Source organism: Hylobates moloch, unplaced genomic scaffold (assembly GCF_009828535.3).
Source record: "Hylobates moloch isolate HMO894 unplaced genomic scaffold, HMol_V3 SCAFFOLD_12, whole genome shotgun sequence".
In the NCBI taxonomy this organism is placed as follows: Eukaryota; Metazoa; Chordata; class Mammalia; order Primates; family Hylobatidae; genus Hylobates; species Hylobates moloch.
Window position 1 is genome coordinate 11098400 of NW_026652287.1, and position 17345 is coordinate 11115744.

The window sequence follows — 17345 nt, forward strand, 5'->3', positions numbered from 1 at the left end:
ATCCCTCTCTCTGTCTTTTTTTTTTAAACTACCAGCATTTTGATTTTCCTTCATGGGACCATCCCTCCCCAACTCGTTTCATGTAGTGTGGTGGCACTGATCCCACTTTCAGGCTTCAGGAGCAGACATGTGACCATGACCTGGCCAATCAGTGCCACAGTGACTGGTTAAGTAAGGCATAGTCACATGACCCAAGCTGGGCCAATGACAGTCAGCCCTGGGACGCTTGCTGAAACCACAGGGGGAAAGGATGCTCTGTTTCTGCCAGAGCTGCTAAGCTGACAGATGTCAGCTGAGGGCTACCTGGCCATCTTTGCCACAACATGGGAGGGACTGCCTGAGAATAATGCTGACACAGAGGAGAGAGAGAGAGAGACATCAACACACAGACATCACCTGAGCTCCTGGATCCAGCCTTGCCTGAAGCCATTTGCCACGAGACTTGACTCAATAAACCCTCTTTTGGCTTAAAACCAGTCAGACTGGGTTTTTTTCATTTGCAACTAAGAGTCCTGATAGTGCATTATGTGAAAGCACTATATAAATGAAAAGAGGGCCGGGCGCGGTGGCTCACGCTTGTAATCCCAGCACTTTGGGAGGCTGAGGCGGGCAGATCAGGAGGTCAGGAGATCGAGACCACGGTGAAACCCCGTCTCTATTAAAAATACAAAAAATTAGCCGGGCATGGTGGCGGGTGCCTGTAGTCCCAGCTACTCGGAGAGGCTGAGGCAGGAGAATGGCGTGAACCCGGGAGGCGGAGCTTGCAGTGAGCCGAGATTGTGCCACTGCACTCCAGCCTGGTCGACAGAGCGAGACTCCGTCTCAAAAAAAAAAACAAAAAAAAAAAACTTTTCTTCGAGAGCTAAGAGTCTCAGGATACTTTTGGAGCCCACAGTATTAGGAACCCGAAAAGTATCTGAGTTATACAGCAGGCATGGGTTCAAATTCCGGCTCCATGACTTTCAAGTTACTTAACATCTCTTAGCTTCAATCTCAACTAAAAAACAGGGTTGTCATTCATTCATTCATTCACTCATTCATTCATTTATTTTTTGAGACAGGATCTCACTCTGTCACCCAGGCTGGAGTGCCCTGGCACAATCTTGGCTCACTGCAACCTCCGCCTTCTGGGTTCAAGCGATTCCCCAGCCTCAGCCTCCCGAGTAGCTGGGATTACAGGAGCGAGCCACCAATGCCCAGCTAAGTTTTGTATTTTTTTTTTTTTTTTTTTTGTAGTGATGGGGTTTCACCATGTTGCCCAGGCTGGTCTTGAACACCTAAGCTCAAAGTGATCTGCCCTCCTTAGCCTCCCAAAGTGCTGGGATTACAGGCATGAGCCACTGCGCCAGGCCATGGGTTGACATTTAGATTAAATGGGATAATCTATGTTTCACACAGTTAGCTATCATTGTTATTGTTGTTGTTATGATTATTATTATTGTCAGCCTTTTAAATAAAGAAACTCAAGCTGAGAGAGGTGGCTCACCAAATTCAGATACTAGACAATGGCAAAGCTAGGACCTGAACTCAAGAATACTGATTCCCTGTGCCGTGTTTTTTCCACATAATCTGCTACTAAAGAAACATGCCCGGCTGGGCGCGGTGGCTCACGCTTGTAATCCCTGCACTTTGGGAGGCTGAGGCAGGTGGATCACAAGGTCAGGAATTCGAGACCAGCCTGGCCAACATAGTGAAAGCCTGTCTCTACTAAAAATACAAAAATTAGCCAGGCATGGTGGCACGCGTCTGTAATCCCAGCTACTCGGGAGGCTGAGGCAGGAGAATCGCTTGAACCTGGAAGGCGGAGGTTGTGGTGAGCTGAGATCGAGCCACTGCACTCCAGCCTGGGCAACAGAGAGAGACTCCGTCTCAAATAAAAAAGAAAGAAAGACGCCCCACAAGCCAAGATAGAAGAGAAACAAAAGCTAACAGGAGTACCCAGGGCACAGATCAGCCTTGGGCAGTAGTTAAGAGCACAGATGCTGGTGTTCAACACCCTGGGTTCGAACACTGGCTCCAGCACTGATAGGCCATGTGACCTTGGATAAGTGACTTAACCTCTGTAAAATAGAGATTCCAGGATCTATTTCATAGGGTTATTAATGAAATAATGCTGATCTTCTTGCTTCGAGCCTGTCTCCCTGATGTCTATTCTATACACAGCAGCCAGACGGATGTACATGTCACTAGCAGTAAAAGCCCAAATCTTTACAGTGGCCTTCGAGGCCCTTGCATCACTGTGAGGTCAGACTTAGGGAAAAGCTGCTACAGGCCACCTTCTTCCTTGGCTGGGAGGAACAAGATCAGCTTTCCAGTGATGCAAGGCAGGAAATGCTCAATTACTTGCCCTTGTGTCTCTAAGTGACCTTCTGCGGTCACAGCACAGGCCAGGAGACCAGAAGCACACTGGTCTCAGACTAGCACTCAACTCGCCAGCATGCCTGAAACTCCAACCACCCAAAAACTAAGTCCTCATGGAGACTCAACTGTGCCCCAGGGTTCAGGAGGGCCCTGACACATGCAAATCACAGTCCAAAGAAAACTGATCCTTTCCTGTCCACAGTCCCAGAGATTACGTTGGGTTTTCTTGGGGTGGGGAGGAGGGAAATTCCAAAGACCTTTCAAATCTTCTGGGGTCTGAGAATTAGGTTTGCTCTTGCTTTCCTTCATTTAAAAAAGGGAAGCCAGGCGCAGTGGCTCACGCCTGCAATCCCAGCACTTTGGGAGGCCAAGGCAGGCGGATCACGAGGTCATGAGTTCTAGACCAGCCTGGCCAAGATGGTGAAACCCCGCCTCTGCTAAAAATATAAAAATTAGCCAGGCACGGTGGCAGGTGCCTGTAATCCCAGCTACTCAGGAGGCTGAGGCAGGAGAATAGCTTGAACCCGGGAGGCAAAGGTTGCAGTGAGCCAAGATCATGCCACTGTACTCTAGCTTGGGGGACGGAACAAGACTCTGTCTCAAAAAACAAAAAACAAAAAAGAGAGAGAAAAAGAGGTCAGGCATAGAAGGTAAGACATAGAGACATTACACATCGTTACACATCACCCCAGAATCAATGAGATACGAATCTGAAACCCTCAACCTGGATTCTAAGGAAGATGTAGGAAAATTAAAATAGACCAGGATTTTCTGGTAGAAAAAAAATCCTTCCTATTGTTAAGCTTTCTAGTTCAGTGTGCCACCTCCCTAACCTACCCACCTGCTGTTACCTGCTTGTTCCCCAACAAATCTTTCTCTTTTTTTTTTTTTTTTTTGAGAGAGGGTCTAACTCTGTCACCCAGGCTAGAGTACAGTGGTGCAGTCATGGCTCACTGCAGCCTTGACCTCTGGGGCTCAAACAGCCCTCCTACTTCAGCCTCCCTAGTAGCTGGGACCACAAGCATGCACCACCACATCCAGCAATTTTTTTTTTTACTGTTTGTAGAGACAGGGGTTTCCCTATGTTTCCCAGGCTGGTCTCGAACTGCTGGGCAATCCTGCTAGAAGCGGTCCTCCCAACTTGTCCTCCCAAAGTGCTGAGATTACAGGTATGAGCCAGTGCACCGAGCTCCCAACAAATATCTCGTATCCAAAACTGCGCAGCACGTATACAATGGACATCCTACTTACCATGTACAATGGACATCCTACTTGCCATATACAGAATCCCAGAGCCTTTTGCAGCCTGAGAGTTCAGAGTTCTCACATCTAACATGAAGGGGAAGGTGAGAAGGCAGAGAGGGGTCTCCCAATATTTAGAGAACTAAATTATGGCCCCAACTTTACCACTAACTAACTTTCTGGCCCCCGTCCAGCCAATCAGCATGCCCAAGCTTCAGTTTCCTCATCTGTGAACTGAAGGTATAGATGGCAGTTTCTGCTCCAGTCTATGATCTTGACACTGGGAGCCATCCCTGACTGGCCCCTGACCCAGCAGGGGACCACCAAAGCCTGCAGCCAGCAGGCTCCCTCTTCCCCAAAGTAGGATGCAGTCCCTTCCAGTTCCCCCATCATGAACCGAGCAGGAGGCATCAGTTTCCACTCACTCAGACCTTCTTCTACAACCCCTGCTGTGCACCAGGGAACAAAATCCAGAATTGATTCCCAATCCCTTTGTCCCTAACACACCTCAGCATCGAGGACCAAGCCCTAAGAAAGAGTCAAACAACTCCTTTGCAACCTCTGCCTGCCAAGACTTGCTATTTAATTGCTGTTAATTGCATTAATTGCACAGCTCTGAAGTGTTGTTGCTGTTTTTTGTTTTGTTTTTGAGACAGAGTCTTGCTCTGTTGCCCAGGCTGGAGTGCAGTGGTGCAGTCTTGTCTCACTGCAACCTCCCCCTCCCAGGTTCAAGCAATTCTCCTGCCTCAGCCGCTCGAGTATCTGAGATTATAGGCACATGCCACCACACCCAGCTAATTTTGCATTTTTAGTAGAGACGGGGTCTCACTGTGTTGGCCAGGCTGGTCTCAAACTCCTAACCTTGTGATCCACCCACTTCGGTCTCCCAAAGTTCTGGAATTACAGGCATGAGCCGCCGCGCCGGGCCTCACTCTGAAGTGTTAAGACTCTTCCCCCTCCTCCTCCTTGTCTAAGGCATGGCAAGGGACAGGAATTATGAACAACACAAGCTTCACACAGCAAACCTCTTCTCTTTTCCCATTCCCAACCCTAACATCCACTTGGTTCCACAGCTGACCATGACCTCCGAGCCCAGTAGCACAAAACATTAAGAAGTGGCTGAGGACCAAGGACAGTGGCTCACTACTGTAATCCCAGCACTTTGGGAGGCCAAGGCAGGCAGATCACGAGGTCAAGAGATTGAGACCATCCTGGCCAACATGGTGAAACCCTGTCTCTACTAAAAATAAAAAATTAGCTGGGCGTGGTGGCGCGCGCCTATAATCTCTGCTACTTGGGAGACTGAGGCAGGAGAATCGCTTGAACCTGGGAGGCGGAGGTTGCAGTGAGCCACGATTGTGCCACAGAGCAAGACTCTGTCTTAAAAAAAAAAAAAAAAAAAAAAAGAAGAAGTGGCTGAGGGCCAGGCACGGTGGCTCATGCCTGTAATCTCAGCACTTTGGTAGGCCGAGGTGGGTGAATCACCTGAGGTCAGGAGCCTGGCCAACATAGTGAAACCCCATCTGTACTAAAACACAAAAAAACTAGCCGGGCATGGTGGCGCACGCCTGTAATCCCAGCTACTCAGGAAGCTGAGGGCGGGGCGGAGAATGGCTTGAACCCGGGAGGCGGAGGCTGCAGTGAGCCAAGATCTCGCCACTGCACTCCAGCCTGGGCGACGGTGAGACTCCGTCTCAAAAACAAAACAAAACAAAACAAAACAAAACAAAACAAGAAGTGGCTGAGTCTTCTCCGTGGGAGTGGAGCCAAAACAGTCCCCTGAGAACTGGATGGGACCCAGGCCCTAGAAGAGAAGGCATCAACCTACACATGCTGGACAGGCCGAGATGAGTCTAGGTCCCTTCCCCTCTGTTCATGCCTGAAACGGCACCCCCATTCCTGCCTCAGCTCTCCAGCAACCCTCTGTCTATTGATCAGAATCTACAGCCACGTGTCTAGAAAGACCCATCAGAGACACCCTTGGCAACCTCCTCTCCCCTCTGCACACTGTAGGAGACCAACTGAACTGCAGACAAGAGCTACATGGACAGGGACAATGTCACTGCTCCAAATGAGAGGACTGGGATGATGGTGTGCAATGTAATTTCAGGCAAAGCCAACCCCCCAAAAAACAATCCCGTGACTGGAGAGGGAACAGCCCTGTCTTCAAAAATAGTCACCGAGTCCCTCTTGGTCAACGCCGAGGTTTCCTGAGGCGTCTCTAGTCAACACGGTAGGTAGCTGGGGCCTCTCCGAACCTCTTAGCAGGAACAACTGCTGCCAGGACCGCTCCCCACCCCCAGCAGCAACGCCATTCTCCCGGAGGACCCCCGCCTTACACCCGCCCTCACTCCACCCTGTGTGAGGCTCCGGGCTAGAAGGATACAGCTGGGAGTTTCCCCTATCACTGGGTGAGGCGACCCAGCTGTCCGAACTGACAGATGCTCTCCACGCCAAACTCAGCCTGCAGCAGCGTCAGAGGCCCCAAAGACAGGAAATAGGGGTCCCTAATCCCCAAGCACAGCCTAGAGGTTCAAGGTGAACAGCTCCTAAGTACACCTCCCAAAACAGAGCTGCAGGATGGTGCTGCCCCGCCAGAGTACGCGGTGGGAGCTGAGCTACCAAAAGCAGATGGGAGGGGGCGGGGTGAGATTTGGGGAGACCCTGCAGAGATGGGGGCTGGGCTGTTCTCTTTGAACCACCCCCACAGATGAACACGCCTGGAACTTGCCTCAGAGGCCACAGACCAACTTTCTGCAGCGAAGGGGGTGCGTGGAGCAGAGAGCCAGTGGGAGGGCGGCGGAAATGGGGGCTGCGACCCGGCGCCCCACGTGGACGAAGAGCTGAAGCGCCGGGTGATGGGAGGGGGCTGGTCCATGCCTCCCGTCCGCCCCCCAGGGCCTCGCCGGGGCACTCCCTAGGCCCTGACTATCCCCACTGCCCGGGCCGGAGGCTCAGGAAGGGGAAGGCGCTGCACCGCGGGCAGCAGAGTTGCGGGACCAGGCAAACTGGCCCTACCTGCAGTTCTTGAAATTCTCCCTCCAGCTCGTGCCATTCGCGCTCGCAACGCTCCAGCTGCCCGGACATGATGCGATGGTGCAAGGCGGCGGCGGCGGCGGCAGCTCCCGCAGCGCTGCCCCGCCGGCCCCCCAACGCCCCACGCCCGCGCGCTCGCCGGCGGCCCTCGGAGGCACCAGCTGTTCCTGCGCAGCCGGAGCCACGCGCGCAACTGACGACACGGCCCCTCCCCGGCGCCCGCCCCGCCCCACGCCTGGGAGGCGGGGCCGCGCGTGCGCATGTTCCCCGCCCCGCCCCGCCCCGCCCCGCCCCGCCCCGCGTGCGGCGTTCCGGAGCAGGACATGGCAGGCTTGCAAGGTCTTGCGGGGTCTGTTGCGGCCCCCTTGGCAGTGCCTCTGCGCCTCCAGAATCTGTCTCTTCCAGGAAGAGTTGGGGGACTTGTCTGCAGGTTGCATTTGCAGAGATTATTTGACTTAGATTGTGTGTTTTGGGGGTGTCTAGAGTTTGGGGAAAGGAGATTTGGGGGAGGTGAAATGAAAGCTCACGGGCCCCTGGTCATTGCCTGACCTGAGCCCAGGCCAGCGCCCCGGAAGGCTGGAGCTGACATCGACCATCCAGCAAGGTCGGGGGCCGGGCGGCGCAGCTCAGAGAGGGTACGGTCATTTCACGTTGTCATTATTATGTGCTGCAGCTAATACATCCTAGATTCCTGCCCTCTGACGCTCTGGGTGACGTCCTTAACAGCTGTTTCTGTCGTTCAAGGGACAACCGCCTCCAAGCTGATTAAATCCAGTTCTGTCCCCTCCTCTGCCAAGTGCTGCAAGAACTGCCCCTGCCTAGCTTTCCAGTCCCTTCTATCTCACCGCCCTGGACTCGTACCCCCTCCAGCCATTGCTTTTACTCTTCCTGACCTTGCATGGAACTTTCTTCCCTCTAAATCTTCATACGATGTGCCTTTTTTCATCATTCAGCCCTCAGTTTCAAATGACACCTGTGTTTTTTTGTTTTTTTTTTTTTTTGAGAGTTTTTTTGAGACGGAGTCTCGCTCTGTCACCCAGGCTGGAGTGCAGTGGCGCGATCTCGGCTCACTGCAAGCTCCGCCTCCCGGGTTCGCGCCATTCTCCTGCCTCAGCCTCTCTGAGTAGCTGGGACTACAGGCGCCCGCCACCACGCCCGGCTAATTTTTTGTATTTTTAGTAGAAACGGGGTTTCACCGTGGTCTCGATCTCCTGATCTCGTGATCCGCCCGCCTCGGCCTCCCAAAGTGCTGGGATTACAAGCGTGAGCCACCGCTCCCGGCCCTGTGTTAACTTTTTTACCTTTCTTTTTTCTTCTATTTTTATGGGTTTTTTTTTTTTCTGTCGCCTAGGCTGGAGTGCAGTGGTGTGATCTCAGCTCACTGCAACTTCCGCCTCCCAGAATCAAGTGAGTCTCATACCTCAGCCTCTGGAGTAGCCAGATTACACCACATCCAGCTAATTTTTGTATTTTTAGTAGAGGCGGGGTTTTGCAGTGTTGGCCAGGCTGCTCTTGAACTCCTGACCTTAAGTAATCCACCCGACTTGGCCTCCCAAAGTGCTAGGATTACAGGCATGAGCCACCGTGCCCGGCCCCCTGTGTTCATTGCTAGGGCTGCCATAACCACAACCTGGGTAGTTTAAACAATAGAAATGTATTCTCACCAACTGGGGCAACATAAGAAGACCCTGTTTCTACAAAAAATTTACAGATTAGCTGGGTGTGGTGGCACGTGCCTGTGGTCCCAGCTACTCCGGAGGCTGAGGTCGGAGAATTCCTTGGGCCTGGGAGGTCAAGGCTGCAGTGAGCTATGATTGCACCACTGCACCCCAGTCTGGGTAACAGAGCAAGACCCAATCTCATAAAGAAAGGAGGCCAGGCGCGGTCGCTCACGCTTGTAATCCCAGCACTTTGGGAGGCTGAGGCAGGAGGATCACCTGAGGTCAGGAGTTCAAGACCAGCCTGACCAACATGGAGAAACCTCGTCTCTACTAAAAATACAAAAAAAAATTAGCCAGGTGTGGTGGTGCATGCCTGTAATCCCAGCTACTCAGGAGGCTGATGCAGGAGAATCACTTGAACCAAGGAGGTGGAGGTTGTGGTGAGCCGAGATCGCGCCATTGCACTCCAACCTAGGCAACAAGAGTGAAACTACGTCTCAAAAAAAAAAAAAAAAGAGAGAGAGAGAAAGAGGAAGGAAGGGAGGGAGGAAAGGAAAGAAAAAAAGAAAAGAAAGAAATGTATCGTCTCACAGTTCTGGCATCTAGAAATCTGAGAGGAAGGCGTCAGCAGACCAGTGCTCCCTCTGAGGCTCTGGGCAGAATCCTTCCCTCCTCAGAGCTTGTGGGTGTGTGTGGTGGCGGGGGGGTCCTTCACTCTCTGGCGTTCCTTAGCTCGCAGCTGCATCACCCCAATCTCTACCTTGTTGCACCGTCTTCTTCCCTGTGTGCATGTCTGCGTGTGTCCTGTCTTAAAAAGACACCCTTTCCGGCCAGGCATGGTGGCTCACGCCTGTAATCCCAGCACTTTGGGAGGCCGAGGTGGGCAGATTACTAGAGGCCAGGAGTTGGAGACCAGCCTGGCCAACATAGTGAGACCCCATTTCTACTAAAAATACAAAAATTAGCCGGGCATTGTGCAAGCCTGTATTCCCAGCTGCTTGGGAGGCTGAGATGGGAGGATCACTTGAGCTCCAGAGGTCGAGGCTGTAGTGTGTTGGGAAAAGCTGAGTGTTGGGAGAAGCCGAGGCAGGGCTTATATGTCTGACATAATGTAAAAGAGTCTTGGAACATGTCCTGGGTCCAGGGTCTAAAACCCCTTGTGGCCTTTGGAACACCAAGCTCTGTGCTAAAGGGTGGAAGGCTACCCTGATGCACCATAATCTAAGCCTAGGGCATAAAAATCCCTTGTGGCTTGGACAGAATCCAGGGCTCGTGGCTCTGGAATGTGTCTAGACTTGCTGGCTCCTTGCTCCTTGCTCACCCGGGATCAATTGTATCTTGAATTAAAAGAACCTGCTCTCCATTATCTCAAGTAGCAGAGCAAATGCTAAACCATCACAGCTGTAAATGATGTGCTTAATGCAACGTGCCCTTTTGACCGCCACATTCTCACCACCTGTTTCTCTGTTGGATTACCAATAAATAGCGTGGGCTCCCAGAACTCAGGGCCTTTGCAGCCTCCAGTAGTGAGCTGCCATCACACCATTGCACACCAGCTTGGGTGACAGGACGAGAGCCTCTCTCAAAAATAAAAAAAAGACACCCTGTCCTAATGTGACCCTATCTCAACTTAACTACATCTGGAAAGACCCTATTTCCAAATAGGGTCACATTCCAAGTGTTAGAAAGTGATACTAAGTGTTAAGTGATACTAAGTGTTACTAAGTGTTAAAGTTCATTCCTTTAATAAATATTTATTGAGGGTCTACTATGTGTCAAGCCCTCGGGTTCCAACAAAGCCTGAGACACAGACAAGTTCCCTGAGATCTTGTGAAGGTTACATTCCTGTGGAGGGAAACAACCACATAGTGGATACTTAATTGTTGAGTAAATGTTGAGTTGCCTGGGCAACATAGCAAGACCCTGTCTTTGAAAAAAAAAAAAAAAAAAGATTGAGTATCTACTATGTGTCAGACATTGTTCTAGGCATTAGAGACATAGGAATGAGGCCAGGCGCAGTGACTCACACCTGTAATCCCAGCATTTTGGGAGGCTGAGGCAGGCAGATCACTTGAAGTTCTGGGCTCCCAATGGCTCACACCTGTAATCCCAGCACTTCGGGAGGCCAAGGCAGGTGGATCACTTGAGACCAGGAGTTCAAAACCAGCCTGACCAAAATGGTGAAACCTCGTCCCTACTAAAACTACAAAAATAAGCCAGACATGGTGGCTGGCACGTGTAATCTCAGCTACTCGGGAGTCTGAGGCAGGAGAATCGCTTGAACTTGGGAGACGGAGGTTACGGTGAGCCAAGATCGCGCCACTGCACTCCAGCCTGGATAACAGAGCGAGACTCTGTCTCAAAGAAAGAAAGAAAGAAGGAAGGAAGGAAAGAAAGAAAACAGAACATGTCTTTTTGGGGGACACAGTTCAAACCCATAATACCACCTCTGAAAAACGACCCTTCCTGAACACCTGGAGGGCCGGCCTCCCCGCCATCACCCCATCACTTCCCTATTACCTGTTTCATTTCCTTCCTGCGACTTACCACCATCTGTAATTGTTTGTTCCCATGGTGGTTGGTTGTTTCCCTCCACAGGAATGTAACCTCCACAAGATCTCAGGGAACTTGTCTGTGTCTCAGGCTTTGTTCAGCCCCAGGGCTTGGCACATAGTAGGCCCTCAATAAATATTTATTAAAGGAATGAACTTTAAAGACCATCTAGTGCAGCGGTCCCCAACTTTTGGGGTTCGAAAGCCCCTCTGAGGATTTATAATGGGAAATATACAAATAAGCACACACAGAAATATTTGCAGGTCTTAATTGAGGACTGAAGAGGGGTGTGACCTGCCCACGATTCCCAGCTAATTAATGGCTCACTTTGAATTAAAGTTCTCACCTCTGACTCCTAAACCAGAGGCCTATTAATTAATTAACAAATCAGAGGTTCCCAAGCTCACTGGTGGACTCTGGGGCAGTCAAGTTCAAAAATTGTGTGTGGCATTGCAAGTATCAGCCCCCTGGGGTGGGAACAGTCAGGTGCATAAAGGCTGGTTTCTGTCTTCAGATCAGTAGTTTCCAGGGTCTAATGCTGGAACTGCAAATTGAAAAGGAGAAATCACTCATCTATTTTTAAAATATTTACTAAAACATGGCCGGGCATAGTGGCTCACGCTTATAATCCCAGCACTTTGGGAGGCCGAGGCGGGGAGATCACCTGAGGTCAGGAGTTCAAGACCAGCCTGGCCAACATGATGAAACCCTGTCTCTACTAAAAATACAAAAATTAGCTGGGTGTGGTGCTGGGTGCCTGTAATCCCAGCTACTCCAGAGGCTGAGGCAGGAGAATTGCTTGAATTCAGGAGACAGAGGTTGCAGTAAACTGAGATCGTGCCACTGCGCTCCAGCCTGGGTGACAGAGACTGTGTCTCAAAAGAAAAAAATATATATGTATATAGGCCAGGAGTGGTGGCTCATGCCTATAATCCCAGCACTTTGGAAGGCCGAGGTGGGTGGATCGCTTGAGGTCAGGAGTTTGAGACCAGCCTGACCAACATAGTGAAACCTCGTTTCTACTAAAAATACAAAATTAGCCAGGCATGGTGGCAACGCCTGTAATCCCAGCTACTCCGGAGGCTGAGACAGGAGAATCGCTTGAACCCAGGGGCAGAGGTTGCAGTGGGCCAAGATGACACCATTGCACTCCAGCCTGGGCAACAAGAGCGAGACTCTGTTTTAAAAAAAATGCGTGTGTGTGTGTGTGTGTGTGTGTGTGTGTGTGTGTGTATATTTATTGATTAAAACAATGTTGGGCCGAGCACGGTGGCTCACGCCTGCAATCCCAGCACTTTGGGAGGCTGAGGTGGGTGAATCACGAGGTCAGGAGATCCAGAACATCCTGGCTAACACAGTGAAACCCCGTCTCTACTAAAAATACAAAAAATTAGCCGAGTATGGTGGCAGGTGCCTGTAATCCCAGCTACTTGGGAGGCTGAGGCAGGAGAATCGCTTGAACCCAGGAGGGGGAGGTTGCAGTGAGCCAAGACTGTGCCATTGCACTCCAGCCTGGCAACAGAGCAAGACTCCGTCTCAAAAAGAAAAAAAAATGCCCAGTGCAGTAGCTCACACCTGTTATCCCAGCACTTTGGGAGGCCGAAGCAGGTGGATCACCTGAGGACAGGAGTTTGAGACCAGCCTGGCCAACATGGTGAGACCCCGTCTCTACTAAAAATACAAAAAATTAGCCGGGCATGGTGGTGGGTGCCTGTAATCCCAGCTACTTGGGAGACTGAGGCAGGAGAATCACTTGAACCCAGGAGGTGGAGGTTACAGTGAGCCGAGATCATGCCACTGTACTCCAGCATGGACAACAGAGTGAGGCTCCATCTCAAAAAAATAAATAAATAAATAAAATAAAAATTCAACAAAAAGAGACATATCAATGAACAAAAGAAGACAAAATGCCTACCCTCATGGAGCTTACATTCCTGTGGGTTTAAAAATCCAAGCTGAATGGCCGGGCGCAATGGCTCATGCCTGTAATAACAGCACTTTGGGAGGCCAAGGCGGACGGATCACCTGAGGTCAGGAGTTTGAGACCAGCCTGACCAACATGAAGAAATCCTGTCTCTACTAAAAATACAAAATTAGCCGGGCATGGTGGCGCATGCCTGTAATCCCAGCTACTAGGGAGGGTGACGCAGGAGAATCGTGTGAACCCGGGAGGCAGACGTTGTGGTGAGCTGAGATTCCACCATTGCACTCCAGCCTGGGCAACAAGAGTGAAACTCCGTCTCAAAAAAAAAAAAAAAATTCAACCTGAAATATTTATTTATTTATTTTTCTTTTACAAAGAAAACTTTGGAGAAATTTATAAGTAGAGAGAATAATATCTAATACTCAGTTTCAACACATCATGACCAACTTTGTTTCATCTACGTTCCCACCCATTTTTCCTGCCCCTTATATTATTTTGAAGTAAATTCCAGGCATTGGCCAGGTGCAGTGGCTTACGCCTATAATCCCAACACTTTGGGAGGCTGAGGCAGGCAGGTCACAAGGTCAGGAGTTTGAGACCAGCCTGGCCAATATGGTAAAATCCCATCTCTACTAAAAATACAAAAAAACTAGCCAGGTGTGGTGGTGGCACATGCCCGTAGTCCCAGCTACTAGGGAGGCTGAGGCAGGAGAATAGCTTGAACCCAGGAGGCAGAGGTTGCAGTGAGCCAAGACCGTGCCACTGCACTCCAGCCTAGGCAATAGAGGGAGACTCTGTCTCATTAAAAAAATAATAATAATTAAAAAAAATCCAGGCATTATATTCCAAAGTTTTTTTTTTCTGTCAGCTTTAGTAAGGTATAACTGACAAGTAATAAAACTCTTTCTTTTTTTTTTTTTTTTTTTTTTTTCAATTTTTGCAAACCAGAAAGAGATATTCTCTTGTGTGGACCGAAGGTGTTGTCTCTTCCAAATTTATTCTTTGGGAACACAATTGTATGAGTTTAAACAGACAAATACAATCATGTAATAACACACCAAAAATGGACAGTTTCTAGCATCATGTCTTCTAGGTCACTAATCTTTTCTACTATAATGTCTAATCTGCTATTAATCCTATCTGGGGTATTTTTTATCTCACATACTGTAGTTTTCATCACTAGAAGTTCTATTTGTATCTTCTATGTTTCTACTTAACTTTACAAACATATGAAATACAGTTTCAGTAACTATCTTAATATCCTTATATACTGATTCTCATATCTGTGTCAGTTTTGGATTGGTTTCAATTGATGTATTTTTGTCCTCTTTAACAGTGATGTTTTCCTGCATGTTTGCCTGGTTATTGTTGATTGGATGTTAGATATTGTGGAGTTTACCTTGTTGGATTCTCTTTCTGTCTCTTTTTCTTCATCTTTTTTCCTCCTCTTTCCTCCTCCTCTTTCTACTTCTTCTATATTTTGGTATCCCTAAAAATGTTCTTTCCTCTTTCCCCTGGACCACCCTCCCCTTCCCCTGTCCTGCTTGCTCTGTGCCTTGGCCCCACCTTTTCCTAAAAAAACAGCAAGTCTGAGCAAGGTGGCTTATGCCTGTAATCCCAGCACACTGGGAGGCCAAGGCAGGTGGATCACCTGAAGTCAGGAGTTCGAGACCAGCCTGGCCAACATGGTGAAACCCTGTCTCTACTACAAATACAAAACTTAGCCAAGCATGGTGGCATGCACCTGTAACCCCAGCTACTCTGGAGGCTGAGGCATGACAATTGCTTGAACCCAGGAGGCAGAGTCTGCAGTGAGCCGAGATTGCACCACTGCACTCCCACCTGGGCAACAGAGCGAGACGCTGTCTCAAAAATAAAATAGAATTAAATTAAATTTTAAAATTCTGGGCAAGATGACTGACCCCTGTAATCCCAGCACTTTGGGAGGCCAAGACAGGTGGATCACTTGAGGTCAGAAAGACCAGCCTGGTCAACATGGTGAAACTCCATCTCTACTAAAAATACAAAAATTAGCCGGGTGTGATGGCAGGCGCCTGTAATCCCAGCTACTCAGGAGGCTGAGGCAGGAGACTTGCTTGAACCCAGGAGACAGAGGTTGCAGTGAGCAGAGACCGTGCCAGTGAGCAGAGACCGTGCCACTGCACTCCAGCCTGGGTGACAGAGCAAGCCTCTGTCTCAACAACAACAACAACAACAACAAAAAACAACAAAAAAGGTGCAACTTAGTCTAGAGCTAATTTTTCCCCACTACCGAGGCAAGACCAATCCCCCAAGAACCCTGAGGTTTTTGAGGCTGGCTGATGGCACAAGCAGAATGCACTCGCACCTCTAATCATTTCAGGTGGTTCTTTCTCTGGCCTTGGGTCTGCCCTTTGATGTCGTGTGTGGGCTGAGCATCGCTCAGAGGACGACTGGAGAAGGGCTCGCTGCAGATCTCTGGGATTCTGTGTGCAGCTGTATCCTCTCCAGAACTCTAACCTCCCTGGTCCCCCTGAACTCTTAGCTGTGTTTGCTCAACTCAGGGGGTCTGCCAGACTCCACCTGGGTTCCCTCTCTCTGCATCATGGCCTGGAAACTCCCAAGACAGTAGCATTGCGGGGGCAATCACTGGGCTCACCCCGTTTGTTCCCTGTCCCTCAGGGATCACTGTCCTCTGTTGACTGATGTCCGATGTCTTGAAAAACATTGTTTCATGTATATTTTATCCATTTTGTTTTGTTCTTTCAGGTGAGAAAGTAAATCTACACTGTTTCTACATCTCGGTTAGCCAAATGCATTTGAGACTCACCCATGTTGAGGCCAGGTGCAGTGGCTCACGCCTGTAATCCCAGCACTTTGGGAGGCCAAGGCGGGCAGATCACCTGAGGTCAGGAGTTTGAGACCAGCCTGGCCAGCATGGTGAAACCTCGTCTCTACTAAAAATACAATAATTGGACAGGTGTCGTGATGAGCGCCTGTAGTCCCAGCTTCTTGGGAGGCTGAAGCAGGAGAATTGCTTGAATCTGGGAGGTGGAGGTTGCAGTGAGCCAAGATCACATCACTGCACTCTGGCCTGGGCAACAGAGCGAGACTCCTTCATTAAAAAAAAAAAGGCTGGGAGCGGTGGCTCACGCCTGTAATCCCAGCACTTTGGGAGGCCGAGGCAGGCAGATCACAAGGTCAGGAGATCGGGACCATCCTGACTAACATGGAGAAACCCAGTCTCTACTAAAAATACAAAAAAATTAGCCGGGCGTGGTGGCAGGCACCTGTAATCCCAGCTACTCAGGAGGCTGACACAATTGAATGGCATAACCCGGGAGGCGGAGCTTGCAGTGAGCTGAGTTCGCACCACTGCACTCCAGCCTGGGCGACGGAGCAAGACTCCATCTCAAAAAAAAGAAAAAAAAAAAAAAAGAAGGGAAGATCTGGTCACACTGGGTTCTCATTCCTGCATGGCAATTGGCTGGAACATAGGAACAGCTAGCACCATTACATGGGCCCTGCCTGTTGCCGCAGTCCCCACCATTCCCAGTTGTCTTGCGCAGGCCTCCATAACATAAACTCCATCATGGGTTTATGTTACCTGCTGGTCAGTGGAGACATTTAAGACTCCCAGTACAATGTGTCATGAAAAGAATAAACCAATGTTGTTGTGAAGATTCTAAAAGCAGTTAAATCACTTGAATGTTGAAAAAACAGAAAACAGTTCATTTCACTGGGGCTACAAAAACACAGGACCTTGAAGGAAGAATATAATGTTACCAAGCAGAGGATTTGGGAAGCAGATACCCCTTCACCTCTGCTTGCAGCTTACAATCCAAACAGGTCCTTCAGCCTCAAGTTGCCTCTGGGCAGGGGAGGCTGGCCCTGCCTCCCAGGGAGATCCAGGCAGGTGCCATGGGCAGGTCAGCCAGGCGGTCAGGTTGCGAATCGGCGGGACTCTTCTCTCTGTGGGGTCAGGACTCCATGTGCATTATTTACAAGCCCTTCTGTAAATGGCACCTGCCGGCCACCCCAATCTGAACAGCCGCTCAGGTGCCAAGTATCAGGTTTGACTTGGCTGCTGCCCTGTCCCGGTTCTTGCTCTTGCCCAAAGCATTTCCTTTTTTTTTTTTTTTTTTTTTTTTTAAAAGACAGAGTCTTGCTCTGTCACCCAGGCTGGATTGCAGTGGCGCAATCTCGGCTCACTGCAACCTCCGCCTCCCGGGTTCAAGCAATTCTCCTGCCTCAACCTCCCAAGTAGCTGGAATTACAGGCACGCGCCACCTCGCCTGGCTAATTTTTGTATTTTTAGTAGAGACGGGGTTTCGCCACATTGGCCAGGCTGGTCTCGAACTCCTGACCTCAGGTGATCCGCCTGCCTTGGCTTGCCAAAGTGCTGGGACTATAGGCGTGAGACACCACACCCGGCCCCCATGTGCTTTCAGACGCACTCATCAGCAACCTGAGGCTGGACCTGGCTCTCTGGGGACTGTGATTATGATGGGTGAGAAAGTATGGTGGGAGACAATCCTCCCTCTCCCTCACCCTCACCTCCACCCTCGCCATTTGTTCTCTTTGAGACA

The 17345-nt window shown here is 50.0% G+C and overlaps 1 long non-coding RNA gene across 1 annotated transcript in view; it reads right to left on the reverse strand.

The window, feature by feature from the left end:
- Window positions 1-11118: 11118 nt before the first annotated feature.
- LOC116477789 (uncharacterized) overlaps window positions 11119-17345 on the reverse strand; it is a 48311-nt gene continuing 42084 nt past the window's right edge. The window contains exon 4 of the long non-coding RNA XR_009208828.1: window positions 11119-11397. This is a non-coding gene — a long non-coding RNA (uncharacterized LOC116477789). The remainder of the gene's footprint in view (window positions 11398-17345) is intronic.